The sequence below is a fragment of the Hylobates moloch genome, unplaced genomic scaffold (genome assembly GCF_009828535.3).
Source record: "Hylobates moloch isolate HMO894 unplaced genomic scaffold, HMol_V3 SCAFFOLD_17, whole genome shotgun sequence".
NCBI classification, from domain to species: domain Eukaryota; kingdom Metazoa; phylum Chordata; class Mammalia; order Primates; family Hylobatidae; genus Hylobates; species Hylobates moloch.
The window spans coordinates 65,744,165-65,756,809 of NW_026652292.1; positions in this window are offsets into that span (position 1 = coordinate 65,744,165).

Below are 12,645 nucleotides of genomic sequence, written 5' to 3' on the forward strand. Positions count from 1 at the left end.
TTTCAAAAGATACATGCTAGTCTATTCCTGTTGGGTGAAAAAACTGTTCCTTTTGGTATAACCTAACATTATTTACAACCAACGTATGTATAAGGCATTGTATGAAATATTGTATAAAACTAAGTTAGGTCCCCTATATTTGCTAATATGCTGCTCTGTGTGGTACAATTTACTTCAGTTGTAATTTTTTATTTTTTTAATATCTATCTTCATCACTAGACTCTAATAACCTTGAGGGTAGAAACCATATCTATCTTAGTCATTTTGTGTCACTGGAAATTGGTAGATAATAAATACTTGAGTAAATGAAAGAAAGAAAATCATCATTTATAGAGGACTTCCACTTCCAAAAAGGTAGAATAGACATTCTTTGCTCCATTCTTCTTTTTAAATACAGATAAAAGCCCTTCCCCCAAAAATTCATAAATAGTATAGATGAAAATTCTGTAAAAAATAAAACTCGGAAAGGTGGAAAGGAGAAGAGAGACCATATGTAAAACAAATGAAAGATAGAAAGTATCAGCAAAGAAAGAGAAGATAGAAGGGAGAATCAAATAAAATTTTAGAACTTGAAAATATAATAGCCAAAATGAAAACAAAATCAGTGGGTGGGCTAGACAGCAAAATGGAGACAAGAGAAGAATAAATCAGTGACTTTGAAGATGGAGTAGTGGAAATTCCCCTTTCTGAACAACAGAGAGTAGACTGAAAACAAAACAAAAAACCAAAATGAACAGAGCCTGAGACACATGTGGAATTGTATGAAAATATTTAACATCTGAGTCATCTGAATCCTAGGAGGACAGGAGAAAGAAAGTGGGCTGAAAGGATATTTAAAAAAATAGTGCCTAAGTAGTTCCAAAATTTTGAAAAAAAAATACAATTTACAGATTTGTAAAACTAAAATTCAATGACAAAATAGAACAGAACAATCCCTAAGTACTACACACTAAACAGCACATTTCTAAATAATCCATGGATCAACAAAGATGTTTAAAGGGAATACAAATATATATTGAACTGAATGAAAAAGAAAAAAAAATACAGGAAGACACTGTGGGTCATGCCTGTAATTCCAGCACTTTGGCAGGCTGAGGTGGGAGGACCACTTGCATCCAGGAGTTTGAGACCAGCCTGAGCAATCTAGTGTGACCCCCATCTCTACAAAAAGCATAAACTAGCCAGGTTTGGTGGTGCATGCCTACAGTCCCAGGTACTTGGAAGGCTGAGGTGGGAGGATCGCTTGAGCTCAGGAGGTCAAGGCTGCAGTGAGTGTGATCACATCACTACACTCAGCCTTGGCAACAGAGTTAGACCCTGTCTCAAAAAAAAAAAAAAAAAAATACACACACACACACACACACATCCATACACACACACGTATATGTCTGTATATATATATATATGTGTGTGTTTATATATATGTGTATATATGTATGTGTCTCTGTGTGTGTGTGTGTGTGTGTGTGTGTGTATATATTTAGAGCAATAAAGGCATACGTTAATGGAAAAAGTTTAAATGAAAAATCTAGGATTCCACCTCAAAAACTGAGAGAAAAGAGAGCAAAATAAACCCAAAGAATTGAGAAAAAAATACTAAAAAAAAAAAGCAGAAATTAATAAAAGTAAGATCAGAAAAAAGAGACAAGAAAAAAAACTTTGTTCTGTGGAAATATTAATAAAACCGACTAACTTCTAGCAAGAGAAAGAAAAAAGTAGACACATTAATACTATCAGAAATAAAGCAGGGGAGATAACTATAACCTTGCAGACATCAAAAAGTTAAGAAGGAAATATTTCAAACAACTTTACATGCAAAAAATTCACAATTACCTGAAAAGTACAAACTCACAACTCATCAAATATACAATAGTAGCCTTTAACTATTAAAGTAATTGAATCTGTAGCTGAAAGAAAACTGTAAAAAATCTAGTAAGCCCAGATAACTTCAGTCTTGAATTCTAGCAAATGTTTAAAGAAGAATGACAGCAATTATACACAATCTTCTCCAGAAAATAGATGAGAGAGCACTTCAATTCATTTTATGAAGCTAATAACACTCTGTGCTATGCATGATGAACCAGGAAAAATAATAAAAAATAAAACTACTTACCAATATAAATAGGAGTATACCGGGATGTATTCATTAATGCATAAACAAACTCCCTAAGAAAATTTTAGTCAACAGAATTCATTAATATGTAAAAAATATACACCATAACCAAGTGGATTTATTCCAGAGATTTATGGCTGGTTCACCATTTTAAAAAGCAATGTAACCTATTATATTAACAGGTTAAAGAATAAAAATTGCATGTTCACATGAAATTATGCTGAAAAAATATTTGACAAGCTTTAACACACATAAGGAAAAACTCTTAGGGAAAAGGGAATTGTATTAGTCCGTTTTCACCTGGCTGATAAAGACATACCCAGGACTGGGCAATTTACAAAAGAAAGAGGTTTAACTGGGCTTACAGCTCCACGTGGCTGGCGAGGCCTCACAATCACGGTGGAAGGCAAGGAGGAGCAAGTCACCTCTTACGTGGATGGCAGCAGGCAAAGAGAGCTCCTGCATGGAGTCTCCCTTTCTAAAAAACCATCAGACCTCATGAGACCCATTTATTATCATGAGAACAGCACAGGAAAGATCCTCCCCCATTTAATCATCTCCCACTCTGTCCCTCCCACAACACTGGGAATTATGGGAGCTACAAGATGAGATTTGGGTGGGGACACAGAGCTAAACCTTATGAGGAATAGAGAGGAACTTCAACTTGATTAAAAAAAAATCTTACAGCTAATGTGATTCTTAATGGTGAAAGACTAAATGCTTTCTGTGTAAAATCAGAGTGAAGGCAAGGACATCCACTCTCAATCCTCTTGCTTCACATAGTACTGGAAACTCTAGTAGACACAATAAGGTGAGGAAAAGAAATAAAAGGAATGCAGATCAGAATGAAAGATATAAATTTACCTTTATTTGCAGATAACATGATCATCTTACATGGAAAAATTCTATAAAATCTACCAAAAAAGCCTCCTAGAACATATAAATAAGGTTAGCAAGTTGATAGAACAAAATAAACATAAAAATCAATTGTGTATATATATACATACACACACTATATATATAAAACAATTAGCACATAGAAACAAAAATGTAAAATGTAATACCATTTGCAAACATTTTTAAAATTAAATACTTAGCTTTAAATATAACCAAACATTTGCAGGTCTTGTATGCTTCAAACTATAAAACACTTATTTAAAAAATCAAAGATCTGTGAAAAATGAAGAGATATGTACATTATGTATGGATTGTGAGACTCACATAGCCAAGATGCCAATTCTACCCAATGGGATATACATGTCTAGTGCAATTCTTATCAAAATCATGGCATTTTTTTGTGGATATAGACAGGGTTATCATACAACTTACATTGAAAGGCTAAGGAAGTGGAATAGCTAAACAAGTTTCAAAAAGATGAAGAAAGTGGGAAAAATTGCCTTACCCACTTTCAAGACCTATTTTATATAGATACCATAACCAGGGCTGTATGGTATTGGCAGAAAGTTAGGCTCATAGGTCAATGGAACACAATAGAGAGCCCCGGAAATAGGTCCAAACGTATATACCCAATTGACTTGTGCCAAAGGAACAAGATCATTTTGACAGAGGAAAAATCGCCTTTTCAAAAACCGATGCTAGAACAGGTGAACTTCCACAGGCAAAACAAAAACAAAAACAAAACAAAACAGAAAAATTAAAAAAACCTGATCAGTGTCTTATACTGTATTAAAAAATTAAGTCAAAATGAAATAGAGATGTAAGTATAAAATGTAAAATTATAAAACTCTTAGGAAAAATACAGGGAAATCTTTTTGGATCTAAGGCTAGGCAAAATCTTAATACCAAAAACATCTACAAAAGGGAAAAAAGGATAAATTGTACTTCATCAGAATTAAAAACGTTTGCACTGCAAAAAAGTTGTTAAGTGAATGAAAATATATACTACAGAATTGGAGACAAATATTTGCAAACCATACATCCAACGTAGGGCTAGTATCTAGAATACATAAGAATTCTCAAAACCCTCAGTAAGGAAAAAAATAAATCAATCTAATTAGCATATATGCAAAAGTCATTAAGGGACATTACACTGAAGAGGATATATAGATGGTAAATAAGCACATGAAAATATATTTTTCATTATGAGCCCTTAAGAAATGCAAAACAAAACTCCAATGAGGTAGCACTGCATTCATATCAGAATGGGTAAAATCAAAAAAAACAAAATAGTGACAATACCAAATGCTGGACAGTATGTAGATAAAACTGAATCATTCATACCCTGGGATGAGAAGGTAAATTGGTACAGCCACATTGAAAACAAATTGATACTTTCTTAAAAATCTAAATCTGCAATTGTTATACTACTCCACAATTGTACTCCTAGGTATTTATCCCAGAAAAAGGAAAACTTATGTTTATGCAAAAAATCCGTACATGAACGTTTATAGCTGCTTTAATTGTAATAGCTATAAACTGAAAACAACCAAATATTCTTCAATAGGGGAAGGGTTAAACAAACTGGGGCACATCTATACCATGGACTTGGTACTCACTAATACAAAGAAATGAGCAATTGATACCCGATATAACTTACATGAGTCTCCAGAGAATTAATCTCAGTAAGAAAAGTCAATCCCCAAAAGGTTACATAGTGTACAATTCTATTTGTGTAACATTCTTTAAATGAAAGAACAGAGAGTGGCTGTCAGGTGTTAAGAAGGGGGTGGACATACAAAAGTATAGTCTTATGGCTATAAGAGACAATAGGATGGATGCATGTGGTCATGGGAATTTTCTATCTCTTGACTGTATTGATGTCAATATCTGGTTGTGATATTACACTATAGGCTTGAAAGATACTACCACTGGGAAAAATTGGATAAAATATACCTATTGTCTCTCTATAATTTCATAACATCATGTGATACATTTTCTACAATTTTCTCAGAATAAGAATTATAATTAAAACACCACATAGTATGTACTTAGCATATAGTAGGTCCTCAAAACACACTGAATTGATAAACGTTGTACCTTATTGAAGATTCTTCCTGTGCTTCTGCTCAGGATGTAACAGAAGGAATATGATATTTCTGTTCCTCTCATGCAGTTTTGTAAGCCCTTTCCAATTTTTTTCCCAATCACTTGGCATTTCTTTGCCATATATTAGCACATGTAAATGTTTTTCTGTACATTCCAGTATTTGTCATCTATGAGAATACTTGTTAAATGGAAATATTGAAAAATCACCCATGGTTACATCTTCAGGCCTAACATGTGGACATAAAACAACTTTCTGAAAGGGCTTAGAACTGAAAAGGAAATGCCATGTCAGTATGTAGTTAGGATTTACCACAGTGTTCTGCATATTGTAAAGATTAGATACATATTATTAGAATGAATTCACTAAAGAATAGCATATTGTACATTTTCCATAAATGGTAAGTAGTGGTGGTAGTAGGAGAAATTTCAGTAGTAAAAGTAATGTGTTAGGGGAGATCATGGCCATTGCTAGAATAAAAACAATAGCTCAGATGTCAAAAACATACTACATTATCATTATCCAAACTGGTTAGCACACCTATATTTTTCTCGTCATCTTCTGTTGATGGACTTTAAACTACCAGCATTAGCATTTTACCTTTCTCTACTCTGCTCAGCAGTTAAGACTAATATTCACCTATTTATGTACAAACTACTCATGATCCCAAGGTTCTAGGAAAATGAAAAGTAACATTTCATTACAAAAATATTCAAGGTCTCTGTTCGAACGATCTCCTAAAATGATAAATCTCTACATTCTTCCTGATAAAGACGTTAACCAATCTGCATCAGCAATGATTCGCTGAGTCACAGGTGAGTGCTTTGACCCTAAGTGTTGCCAGGGATAAACAGGGTTTTTCAAATTACATTTCCAAGTGCTTCATGGAGTGTGTTCAATTATTATGTAGGCCTCACTAAATAGAAGCTTCAAACTACTGAGCAATTGAATGGTTCTCATTTATCACCATGGTTCCACGCAAGGCACTTACCCCTGCATCCCCTGGTAAACCTGGAGGGATTGTTCACATTTTTTTTTCCTGGTTCACAGGTTACAGGGCCTGCACTGTACAATCCAATAGGAGTCTCTGCTTGAATGAAGTATTATCTTTTCGCCTCTGTGAACTATTGAGGAGGAACACAACATCTAATGGAAAATTGCTATAATATCCTTAAGGGAAAGATGTACCAACTTTCTAGAGGGGTATTTAATTAGGTTTAGCCAGATGGCAAATAATTCCTTTGTTTTTCCATAGCTTTCTTTTATAGATTTCGTGGAATTGTGGGAAACATTTAATAATACAACCAGCTCAATGCTTGCAAATATGCATGCTTCCATGGTTTGAATTTTCACTTTATAGTGTGGAATAGTACAGTCCCAAGTCACCAAAATATTTTTATCTTGTGATTTAATATTCCCATCTGATGAATGCTCATGTTTAGTTAACCTAGTGAGAACCAAACTGTTCTTTTCTGAAGAAAGAACATCTATAACCAAAGATTAATGCAAAAATCATCTAGATTTGGGTGGAGACTTAGACCATCAACTTAACACTCTAATTTTGCAAAGAACCAAACACTTTCCCTCCAGTAAAGTGGCTCCTCTCAAATCAAACCTCCTCTCAAATCAAACCAAGTCCTCTTGATCTGAGCACCAAAGCCCAATCCAGATTTTGTTCTACTTCAATGCTATATATCCTTCCTCCTGAGAATGCTTCTTTGGATTCTGCTATTTGTCCGTTAGCTATTTCAACCTTATCTTTTCTGGTTTTCCTATTTCATCTGCTTTCCCATAGCCCACTGAATAAAAAGCTTCCGAAATTCTCCTTCTTTATTTACTGGAATAGATTACCTATTTTCTTCAATTCTTATACATTTCAATACTTGAATCTTGATTCTAAACTTTACAGCATTTGTTAATTTATTAATTAAACTGACATTTATAATATATCTGTGTTTCTAGTGCTATGGGTTATAGCAACTATGTAGGATATATTTTTTTCTGCCTTTAGAAAGGCTTAATAAAACATAATACATACAGTAAAGGGATTCAAAACAGCCATTCAAAGCAATGCTTTAAAACAATGATTGGCAAACTGGCCCACTTGTCAAATCTGGCCCCCCACATGATTTTGTAAATAAAGTTTTAACAGAACATGGTTTTGTCCATTTGCTTATATATAACCTAAGGCTACTTTTATGTTACAATGGAAGAGTTGAGTGGTTGCAGCAGATACCATATGGCCTCCAAGCCTAAAATATTTATTATCTGACCTTTTATATTTAAAAGTTTGCTGATCCCTGCCTAAGAAGAATATTTAGTGCCATTGTTTCATGCATATTTCATACATGTAAGATGCACAATAGAAAAATGTTCATAAAATAATGTTAGGATAAAATGTATATTTAAAAATGATCCTTTTTTGGTAATTTATGTGTAGAAAATATATGTAATGACATACACATTAAAACATTAACAGTTTGGATATTTAGTGGAAGTACAGACAATATTTTCTTTTATTTTCCTTATATGATGTGTCTGGGAATTTTCGTTTTGTTTTTCTTATACGTTAAATTTTTTAAAGAAAGTTTTGGCTTCAAGTAACAAAAACTCTGATGAACAGTATTTAAAACATGAGAACACATTGTTTATTTAACTAGAAGTTTGGAGCTCAGGGTTCACTCATAATTTTAAAATGTCATCAGGGGCTGAAATTGGCTCCATATTTTCATTATAATCTAATTTTAGGGCAGGACACCTATTCGGTAAAATGGGAAAAAGCCAAAACAACAACAAACAAACCTTAGAACATTTCTGAAGAAAATTTACATGCAGAATTCCAAAATAACTACAATTGTGTTCATAATATGGGTTCTAGAGTCAGAACAACTCATCAAATTCGTTTTCCTTCTCTTATGTTTGCTCTGTGCTGTTGAGGAATTCACCTGTTTCCTTGTGTCTCAGTTAACACATCTATAAAACAAAATTAATAAAAACCACCATATAGAATTGCTTGGAGTCTTGAACATGTTGATGACAGTAAAGTACTTACAGTAGTGCTTAAAATAAATAATTAGTCAATAAATGTTAGGTATTTTAAGTATTAACATTAATGATATGAAAAAAATAAATGACCCAGCTAACTTGAAAGTCTGGCCTTGAAGATATGTATAATGGGAAACTATGAATGAAAGTCCCATCCACACAGAAGCCTTACTCTTTGGTCTTGCTGATGGCTTAGGCGGATGAATCAAATACTACTCAGAGGGAACGGAGCTTTTCAGGTCTCTGGCTTCATGGTATACATTACTTCCTTTGCCTGTGTTGCTCTTTCCTTTAATCATGTTCTACCTAATTCCTGCCAACCCTTTGCTCTTCCTACCAATGCTCTACTCAATAGAGAGGGCTCAGTCTATTCTGCCACTTCCCACTTCGCCTGTATTAGCTTTCTAGAGCTGCCATAACAAAGTATAATACCAGAGACTGTTGGGCTTATAAAAACAAAAATAATTGTCTCACAATTCTGAAGTCTAGAAATCCCAGATCAAGGTGTCAGTAGTGTTGGTTTCTTCTGAGGCCTCTTTCTTTGCCTTATAAGTGGCCACCTCCATGTCCTCAGATAGTGTGTTAGTTTTTGTATTACTAGAAAGCAATAACATAGGCTAAGTAATTTATAAACAAAAGAGGTTTAATTGGCATAAAGTTCTATAGGCTGTACAGAAAGCATGATGTCAGCATCAGCTCAGCTTCTGTTGAAACCTCAGGAATCTTAGAATTATGGCAGAAGGCAGAGGGGGAGCAGGTGTATCACACAGCAAAAGCAGGAGCAAGAGAGAGATGGGGGAAGTTTCAAACTCTTAAATAACCAGAACTTGTATGAAGTACCAGAGTGAGAACTCATTCATCACCAAGCGAATGTAACTAAGCCATTCATAAGGGATCTGCCCCCATGATCCAATTGTCTCCCACCATGCCCCACCTGCAACAGTGGGAATTACATTTTAACATTAGATTTGGAGGGAACAAACATCGAAACCACATCATTCCATGCCTGGCCCCCCAAATCTCATGCCCTTCTCACATTTCAAAATAAAATTATGCCTTTGCAATTGACTCTCAAAGTCTTAATTTGTTTCAGCATTAACTCAAAAGTCCCAAGTTAAAAGTCTCATCTGGAGGCAAATTCCTTCCATCTATGAGGTTGTGGAATCAAAAATAAGCTGTTTACTCCCAAGATACAATGATGGTATAGGCAGCTTCCTTATGGCCATGATAACTGAGCTGAATGCCTATTTTTAACCTCATTGACACACAGTGTTTTCTCCCATGGCAAGGTCTTTTCCAGGTTATTCCTTATGTTGAGAATACTTATTTTACTCTTCTTCATTTATTTAATGTAAGTTTTGTAGATCTCAACTGAAGCATTATCAATTTCTTATAGAGGACTTTCATGTCTAGAAAAAAATCTGTATAGTAAAGAAATATGTAGCTCTGTGTATATCTCCTTTGTAGTTTTAGCACAGTTGCAGTTTTACACATTTGTGTAGTTAATAGATTAATATCTGCCTTTCCAATCAAGTGCTGAAGTATTATGAATTTAGTGGTCTAGCTACTTCACTACCTGGAATAGTGCCTGGAACATCATACAGATTCAATGATATTTGTTGACTGAGTAAATACACGAGGCAATCTAAAAATATGTCAAATAGCTGAAGCCCAGAGACTGTGGAGGTGAGCAAAGGCCCAGATATTGAGGATTTTGTAAATTTTTCAGATTGTTTCCTCTGGACTTAGGGTGAGAGAATTTGTTTCATTTTCTTTACATAGACTATAAGGATTATAATGAGATTTATATTTTTATAAAGATTGCTCTGGTTGCAGTGTGGAATATATATGGAGTGTATCTCAAACTGAGGAGCCTTATTCGATGATTGTTGAAAAAATTCAAGTGAAAGACCTGTGGCTTCAGGTAGGAAGAGCTCTGTTACTTCAGCAAGAGGCATAACAGGTATTGGTGATTGGTTGAACAGGGTTCAAGGGTAAGATGGAAAGAGAAGAAGAGAACAACAAAGCAATCCCAGGTTGATACTTTGAGCTCTGTAGGGATGATAATGTAATCAGTAGGATAGAAAATGCGTGGGGATAAGCAGGTTTTGAAAGGAAGGAGACACAGAGGGATACAAGTCAGTCTGAGTAGGTCACTAGCAGTATTTATTATTGTATAGACATATATTTTAGGACCAGCACCTTACACAACATAACTGAAACCATGGGAAAGGACAAGACCTCCTAAACATATCTAGAATGAGAGGAGAACAGAGCTTAAAAAGAGTGACGAAGTGAAGTTAATAAAAATTGAGAAGTCTTGCCAGTAAGAAAGGAGGAGAGACAGGACTGCAGTTCAAGGCAGCTGAAAGAAGGGAGCGTCATTCTTGTGACCTTAGATGCCTGACTTTCAGTAGTAAGAGTTCTCTTATCTTTTTCCAAAGCTCTGCATAATTAGGAGTCCTACATAAAAACAAAGTATGTGGTTCTGATAGCTCCAGATTCCTAAAATGATTTTGAAGATGGGGTTGCCGAAGGATTCTCAGCATAAAGGTCAGTAGGGTGCAATGAGTAGTGTTGAACTGAGACAATGGAGGCATGGGTCCCAGTTCTAGTGCCATTATCACATTGATTTTAATTTTAGACAGTTTACCAGTAATCTCCAGAATTCTTTCTTCAGTAATAAAATGACTTGGTTTGCCATGACTCTTAAATTCTTTATTGTGAAACTCTAAGCCTGGCTAGATGCGTTACAGGTAAAGATTAAAGAAAAAGAGCAGATGCTGTAGATTTAATTAATAAGTAAATTCAGTAATTCAATTAATATTTATTCAGCACCTGCTCTGATAGAACATGCGGGCATGACAATGAATACAATGGACAAGTTCTTTGTCTTCGCATCTAGCAGAAAACTGTAGAGTTATAAAGATAATTAATGGATTCCAGTTGCAATAAATGTTATAAAGGAGGACAAGGTAATAGAAGATTATATAATAGAGGAACCTAAACTGATATGGTCAGTTCAGGCACGGGAGCTGGATTGAATAGTTTTCAGGCCTATGAAGGACAGTCTAAATTTGGCTAAAATTAACTTTTCCTAGAAGCTCTTCAACAGTGCAGTTTGATACATAGTTGGGATTTGTGGACATATCTTGGGAAGTATCAAAGACCTGTCATCTTGGGTATAATTAAATATGGGCATGCTCAATGGGATGGCAAAAGCTATTGGTGTATTCAATAAATATAATCTTATAATTTTTATTGGGAATTCATACTTTTCTTGTACCATTGTTGGTTTTGGAGTTTATAGCACTAAATAACACATCCTACGAGGAGAGGCTGACAATAAACAAGATACATCAGGTAGGTGTAGGTGCTATGATAGTAACATATATAAATGTTTTCTATATATTCTGCTGAGGAAGCAGGCTACCCTTTTCATTTGGAAGTGCTATGGCATGGGTCAGTTGTTATTAAATATATATATTATTTCCTTCTTCCTTGAAACTAGAAACTGCATTTTTAGTTGAGCAAATAGCAGCTAAACATAAAGACTACTTCTCAGCCTTTGTGGTAGTCTTGTCATGTGATGAAGTCATTAAACATTTAATTTTCAATAAGTGTTAGGTAGAACTTCTGGAGAGGTTGCTTTAAAAGTGTTGGCTCAGAGATGATGTTAGCAAGACGTTGGAATAGAAAGCCTCAACCCTTGTTCTCTCACAGAAACACCAATATAATAATGATATGTAGACCCAAATACTTTTTGGTAAGAATTTCTGGATCCGGTTAGGAAGTTCTAGTACCCCAGGTGAAAACAAAGCTGAGGACATCCTCATTTAAATAGGTAAGAAGAGTAATTTCACTCTACCCACATCAGCTCTTCCTTCAAGACAGCGGAGCATAGTGATAGGAGAGAATTACCTGGTTTCTGATTTCTCCCTCTGGGGAAAAAAGAGAAGGGTACTTATGTCCAATTCTTTGGGCTTTTAGAAGATCTTCTAAAGGGACTGGTTTCTGTCTTGCCTCAATTATAATGATGTCTTAACAGCATAGTTTGGATGCCTGGGGGCTGCTGAGAGCAAAGAACAGTAAAGAGTGGCTTAATGTGGCCAGCATGGCTCAGTGAAATCAGGAGAAGACACAACTTGAGATTTCTCCTTTGGGAGAAAGTGAGAAGTGGATTGTGCATCTGGTATTCTGGGTATTTAGAGGGATAATCAAGGGACTGGTATCTGTTTTGCCTGACTCGGTGGGCTGATAAGGAGTCTCCATAATTTGTATGCCTATGGCTACTAAAAACAAGGGAGAGTGGAGTGGCATGCTGCTATAGAACCAGAGAACATGCGATGATGCAGAAAGACACCAGAGGGGGTGGGAGATTACAAGCTCCTGATAAAAACACGCCCCTCTAATAGAGAAATTGCACACACACATCCAAAGAAGATGCATACCTCCCATGAAAAGATTCAAAGGCCCCCAGGAT